Here is a 6791-nt window from a genome sequence, read left to right as displayed (position 1 = left end):
AGTTTAACAGAATATTCCGGGTACAATCGTTGCAACTCCCTTATAAGGTCTCGATACCTCTCTTTCTTTTCATTATCCTTGGCTATGATGTTTTTGTCAGCTCGTGCCGAAAATTCGATAACGAACATGGTTCGCTTCTTGAAGACAAGAAGAACTATGTCAGGCCTCGAGTGAGCAACAGAACCAATTGTCGAGAATATCAAGTTCCAGTATATGCGACACTTCCCATTCTCGACAATTGACTCAATTTTCCTAGGAACATTTAGTGAAGCGATATTAAGGTGAATGCCGTAGGAGTGATAGAGATTGTAATAAAGTACTCTTAGTGCCGCATTGTGCCTTTGAATGTAGGTCGTTCCCGCGTGTGTTGGACAACTAGATAGTATGTGAGCTAAATTCTCGGGTTGTGCATAGCATACCCTGTAGCTATCATCGGGAATATCTTGACTCAAAATGTGGCGACGCTATGTTAAGGTGGAAATGACACAGTCTTGGCATGCAAAAATGAAACCCTCTGTACCAGACTTCAATCCGGGCGATTTAAGGAAAGCAAACCTTACCTTACAAGACATTGACTGATCCTTCACATTTCTGTGGAAGATACCGTGCATCCTCTTATCGAGGCGTGAGATGTACAGTCGCGGAACGGAAGACTTAAGATGCATGCTTTTTTTATGTGCATAACCTTTCTTGTCCCGATATCAAGAGATCTGAGCTCGTTCGTCGTCCATGGAACTACACCAAATGGATAGAGTAGTACCGGGACGGCAAGCATGTTCGTTGCAGATACTTTGTTCATCGCCGACAGTTAGGAAGACCAAATCTGTCGGATGAGACGTTTGTATCTGCTTCGGAGAATTTCCTTTATAGATGTCACATCCTGAATGCGGCTCTGTGGCACGCCTAGGTATGTATAAGTCTCTCCAGCGTAAAGGTGTCGTATGGCGCTTCTATCAACGAGCTCAGGATCTTCAGGGATGCCATTAAGTTTTCCTTGCTTCAAATAAACCTTGGCGCATTTGTCTAACCCAAATTCCATTCCAATTTCCTTAGTATATCGTTCGACAATCCCCAGAGCTAGATACAGTTTCTCTCTGTTTTTAGCATAGATCTTAAGATTGTCCATGTAAAATACATGAGTGACCTTGTACTTTCTATCTGCAGGTTTGCCGCACAAGTACCCGTCAGAATGGCGCAGTGCTAGAGATAGTGGCAATAATTTAAGGCAAAAGAGGAGTGGGCTCATGGTGTCGCCCTGAAAGACACCTCTCTGAAACGTGACCTTGTTAGTTGTCACACGATTTTTTGCCAGATGAGATAGTAAATCTGGTTTTACAAAGCGGCATCAATCTCTCTATGCACCCAACTATTTGCCGATGAACCTTTAAGATTTCCAAAAGACAGATGATAAGTCTATGGGATGTAGAAACGAAAGCTTTCCGATAATCAATCCAGGCCATCGATAGGTCACGCTGGTAGAATGCTGCATCTTTGCAGACACATCTATCGATGAGCAGGTTCTCCCGACATCCGGCTACGCCTTTCTTTGAGCCTCGTTGTTCATACATTTCTTGCCACACAGGTTCAATTGCCCGAACAATCCTATCATTTCGGATAGCTGTGAATATCTTATAAAGCGTGTTCAGACAAGTTATTGGCCTGTAGTTCTTCGGGTCAGCTAAGTAGCCTGCAAAAATCTACAGTTTGTTATTGATCACTTTTTGAAAGGACGTGCAATTTTTTTTTAATTGGTAAAACTGATATTAAAAATAAAAAATTTATATAGTGGAATAAAGCAAAAGTATAGCTACACATTTTCTGTGAACTTCTTAATGCTAGGATAAGTATTTTTTATTTAAATCGTAAAAAAACGTTGATGATTGTTAAAATAGAAATGTAATGCAAAATAAAGAACAAATATTAACGTCTTCATGCTAATGATTTTTTTTAATGTGTAGAAAATAATTTAGACCTATTCATTTTAATCGTTAGTTTAAAATTATTTTATTCAAAACCAAAGATGAAGCATTTCTTTACAAGGAAAAAATTTTATTTTCAATACATTTTATAAAGTAGTTTTAACACATTTTACAGGAATTTGAAAAAACTGAAATTCGTTCTTAGAAGTTTCTCCGCATATGACGCTGCTTAGCTCAAAATTTTAATTTTCGATTTTTTCATAGAATTTTTGTTTTATACGACAACAATTACATTCCAATTGAAAAAATGGTTGAACTACAGTTGGCAGGACATTTAAAAACTTGCAAAAATTTTTTTCGGAATTTTTTTCATATATCATGTAGCTTTGCTCATACATTTTATTTTTTCATAGTTAAAAAATTTTTTTTTTATCAAACTGAAATGACAAGTTCTCTCAATAATGGTTCCAAAAAGATTTATAGGATTTTTGAAACATTGAAATTTATTTTAAAACTTTTTTCTGCATATTAAGTCACTTAGCTCAAAATTCGAATTTTCAATTTTTTTTAATAATGTTTTGGACCGATAAAACCAAAATAATAATTCCTATTAAAAATCGTTAAAACGAAAATTTTGATACAATCAAATAACTATAATTCCTTTAAGAGCTTTGTTCCTAATTTCTCGCCGTTATAAAATTGATTTGAAGTTCTTACGAGTTTAAATAGCGAAATTTTTCATTTTTTTAGGTCACTTTTTCTGAATTTTTAAAATTATGCTTACAGTAAGAGAGAGAGAGAGAGAGGTTTGTTCATTTTTTTATTATTTGGGAGATTGGAATTTTTATTTGAAATAGTCCTATTGAGTTAAGTTTTTCCTTCCTAACGAGAAAACGAGTAGAAATTTAATTTTTGTTGATGTGAAAAATGCAACTCTTTGGTAAAAAATGAATATTTTTTGACAGAAGGCCCAACTATTTTCTTAAACTTTTTTTAATTCACTATTTCGTATTTAAAATTAAAATAATTTTTTTGTTACACATATTGTTAAAATGACAACAATTGTTAAAATAATTATTTTTCGCAAGTTTCAATTTTTTCGTGAAAATAATGTTTTCTCTTCCACAGGAAAAAATTAAGATTATTATCTTGTTTCTGAAAAATAAAAAATTAAATTTTTTTCCAGAAAACTCATTTTTGTGACGAAAGGTATCTGAGAATTGGGATAATTACAAATGAATATTTGATAATTTGCAAGCAAGGAATTTATAACTATTTGAAATATATTCTTACATAACAATTATTCTCATGCTTTATTACAGTATATAAAATGTGTGATATTCCTTATCATACTTATTATTACCTTCGCCCCGAATTTGTCCTTTTGAGATGTTTGTATTTCATCAATGAGTATTTCGTAAGCTTCTAAAAGAACTTTTTGTTTGGTTTATAAAGACTTAAAAACGATTCTATAATCTTTTCGTGAATATATTAAAAAAAATTATTTTCCTATTCGATTACAAATAAATCGTTGATAATCACAACAAAACTTGTGTAAAAAGAACAAAAACTACACAAAAAAATTATTAGGTTAATCTTACCTGTTTTTTAGTACAATGCATTTTTCACTAGTTAAAATTAAAGGATTGAAAATTGTAAAACTTCGGATTTTTATCATTGAAATCTCCAAAAATTTGGATATTGTTCTTTTCTAAATTATAAACTTTTAAAATTTCGATCATTATAAAAGTTTAGAACTTTGAACAGTGTTTATTTATTTAACAGAATTTTCTTAAATTTGATTTTAAATATTTAATTGTTATCACTAACTGTAAATTTTTGTTTATTCTTGAAAATTTCTCATCAAATATTAAAAAATATTGAAACTCACAATAAACATTAATTTTAACCATCTATTTTGCAAATTATTTATTTCCGACTATCCCTTCTCACCAGTTAAAAAAAATAAGAACATTTTAATAAACAACGGCTTATTTTTTACTGAAAAACATTCTCTACAACTCTACATATCTAAATTTTGGCGCAACTACCTTAAAATTAAGAAATTATTTCCCCGATTTTTTATTATTTCTAATAGTTGGCTATAAACGCTTTTGATATAAAATTTTGTAACCTTTAAAGAAATTATAGTGAAATAGGTATTTCATTTTTAATATTGGAATTTCATGATATGCTTTCTAATTATAAACATTTGAAAGCATGAAATTAACAATAAAAAATAATCCTAAAGTTTTGAAAATTAAACAAATTCAACATTTTTTAAAAATTGAAGGATTGTTCAAGTAGAACTTCGAAACTGTGTTGTTTCAATGTAATCAATTTTTAAATTTTCCATCAGAATTTTTAAAACTGATTCATTTTAGCCTAAAGAGTTAAATTAAAATGTTATGAATGCAGATAAATCATTTTTAAGAAAGATTAACAGCCTTACATTAGTTTGAGTCGGAAAAACATTTGATTAATTTTCAAACTGACTATGAAAAAACTTTTTATTGGATAAGCATATTAGAAATTGTTGCTAAGATTGTTCCAAACTGATGCAGTTGAAGGTTTTAAAAATACTTTCTTTCTACTGTTGGTTGGTTTCCCCACTAAAAAAATTACACAGGTAAATCCTAATTTCAAAACATCTCAAAAATAATATTTTCCTTAAACAATTTTCATAAGGGAATAAAAAACATCCTTTTTTATTTGTCTCACAAAAAGACTGTCTTAGGGATTGGCAAAAAATATAAACCTTAAAAACTGTAGTAAATTCAAATATAATTGGTATTCCCATGAAATATTTTTATTTGATTTTGGATCACAATCAATATTGTATTTTATTTATATCAATTAAAAAAAAAATTGAATAGACGTTTCATGGCTTATAGTTTACGGGCGTACTATATAATTTTTATTGATTGGGCGTCGGTTACCTACTGCAGTTTCATCAACTTCTTTTTTTGTCATTTCGGTAACTTTCCCGCTTTCCATATTTATTTTCGCACGTTTACTGTAATTAGTAAATTTCGTATCATAAATATACAATCCAGCAAGAACATTGTAACGCTGCAATATTGCATAGGCTATATTATTGGATGTGGTTATAACTATTTGTTCCACTTTTGGCACAGGGTGATAGGTTGTGTGACCTGTTTTCAATAAAATTGTTGTATTATCAGGAAAAAAGTATCTTCGAAGTTCAAATATTCGGTTCGAATTTTGTTTAGAAATAAGTCGAATGGAACTGAAGTTTTCAATACCGCATCCAAATCTTCCACTAGAAGGTAGCCTGGTAGGCGCAACCACGCATCGAGAAAAAAGTTTAGGATTTAAAGAAGATTTGTCTGGAGAATCAGTACTGGCAGGAGGAAACCTTTTAACTGGAGACCTGGACCGGGACCTGGCAGGAGGAGAAGGTGAGCTTACCGGAGAATGATTTAGGTCAATACGTGCTTTATTATGTAAAGACTCAAAACTGAACTCTGCAACAAGAAACAGGGAATTAAGTTTTTCTAAAGACCAGAAAAGCCAGAATGTGGATTCCGAAATTTTTTTCCGAATTTCAGAATTACAGAATCGATTAACATCATTAAAAATCTTAAATATTATGGTTCGAAGCTAAATTTATAATCCTATTGGGCAAGGTTTTTTTTAAAAAGAAAGTACTAAAAACGATATCAATAAGATTAATGAGAGAAAATAAGTTTAATTCTGAATTTCAATCAAATCGAAAGAGCTCGAGCTTCCCTCGGGCATGTTTTGTTATTTTGTCAGTTATTGTGTTGTTTGTTTAGAATAAATGATTATTTATTATATTATGTAAACTGAATCCCGGCCCTTGTATATTCCGCCATTTTTAGGTACAGTCATTTTAAAATTAAATGTCAAAGCTGTTACGGTCCCCATAATTGAGAACCACTCTGAACAATTTGTCAGGAATGAATCCCCGTCTGTGTTTACTAAACATAAACCAGGCTGGGAAAACCTTCCGGATAAATTGCTTCAGAATGGCTATTAGGACGACCTTGCTTTCTCCCTAACAAACACTACCTTTAGCGTGTTAATACCCGGGAAGAAAGAGAGTTATAAACTCACACCTGGCGCATCTGCGATGGAAGGCTTCCCCATCACGCGCCAGGCCCGTGGGTCTGAGTCACCGCGCGTCGGGACTCTTTTTTCTCTCTCTCTCTCTCTTTTCTCTCTCTCTTCCCTGAGCGTGGAAAGCGGCCAGCGATCGCCAACTACGTATCTGACACGTTGAAGGGGAAAGGACCGTTTAAAATTAACTTTCACGATTATTTTTTTAAAATTTTGATTTTTCCTCTCATTTCAAATTATTACCTGGCGTCAGGAAGCAAAATGGGGAACCCTAGATTAAACTTATGTATTTCTATATCTATATGTTGTATGTTCTTTTTATATATGTAATGTTATTTTTTTCTCTTTAGTTGTATCTCCTATCATGACTATATTTCATTTTATTCTCCTTTATATTTTGACATATGATTGTAATTTTGCGTTTCATCTCTAGAATTAACCTTTGATTTTATTTTTTTTCTCTGCAGCCATTTGTTTTAATTTCGGGTTTTAATATTAAATGTTATGTATTACGTTGTATGCTTTACGGATACGTATTCCGATGTGTTTCTCGCTTTCCGTAATCTCAAAAACATCAAGCTGAGCGGCGCGCTCAGCTCTGCGAAATTAGGGATGGACGGGCAGCCGCTACGCCCCTCCATCCGCGACGTGAGTGGCCGAGAGGATCGGGCCAATCGACGGCCGGACCACCTCTCGGCCGATGCGAATAAAATGGGGTGCGTACAAGCGAAAGTACGCACTCTTAGTCGGGCAACCAGTTGGGTAACC

This window comes from Belonocnema kinseyi, chromosome 3 (genome assembly GCF_010883055.1).
Source record: "Belonocnema kinseyi isolate 2016_QV_RU_SX_M_011 chromosome 3, B_treatae_v1, whole genome shotgun sequence".
NCBI lineage: Eukaryota > Metazoa > Arthropoda > Insecta > Hymenoptera > Cynipidae > Belonocnema > Belonocnema kinseyi.
Note: the sequence above shows the minus strand (reverse complement) of the source record.